A 640-nucleotide genomic window follows, 5' to 3' on the forward strand; every position below is an offset into this window, starting at 1 on the left:
AGGGGGTTTCACACTGCATGACTTCACAATAGGAAGAATCGCCGACAACTCTGTCTGGTCCGCAAACTACGTTTCACAACAAAACACACGCGAGAAGTGATAAGGAAATAACGCGAGAACCCGTGTGCGTCAGACCGGAGTTCTCGAGCAAGACTGGAATTATAAAATATATATATAGCCCGCAAATTGTCTGTGAGCTGATTTCCAGCTACAAGGAGAAAAATAAAAACAGATTATGCAGGAGGGAGATGCAGGGAACAGGGATTGGGTGTTCTGCAAAGAGAGTTGGAGGTAAATAATTTTGCAGTAGCCTAACTGTTATGCTGATGTTGTGGCTGGTCAAGCAAACGTTTGTGCTTGTTTCTGTATGATATTGTTCATATATCTATTAATATACTGATATTCTGGTCTATAACTCCTCCCCGAACCTCCTTCTGCCCTGTATCTTGGTCTCTCATTGGCTGTAGGTCATCGCCGATGTAGTTTTCAGTCAGAAATCATTGCACACAGCGTGATTGTGAATCGGCGACAGCTCCAGATATCGACATGTCAGCGATTCCCTCAGATCGTGCCTTTGATAATTCACACTGCGTGATTGTCACTCGCGTGAACGAGCACCGATTTCGGGCATTTGTTGGCG

Source organism: Sinocyclocheilus anshuiensis, unplaced genomic scaffold, assembly GCF_001515605.1.
Source record: "Sinocyclocheilus anshuiensis isolate Anshui unplaced genomic scaffold, SAMN03320099.WGS_v1.1 scaffold273, whole genome shotgun sequence".
NCBI classification, from domain to species: Eukaryota; Metazoa; Chordata; class Actinopteri; order Cypriniformes; family Cyprinidae; genus Sinocyclocheilus; species Sinocyclocheilus anshuiensis.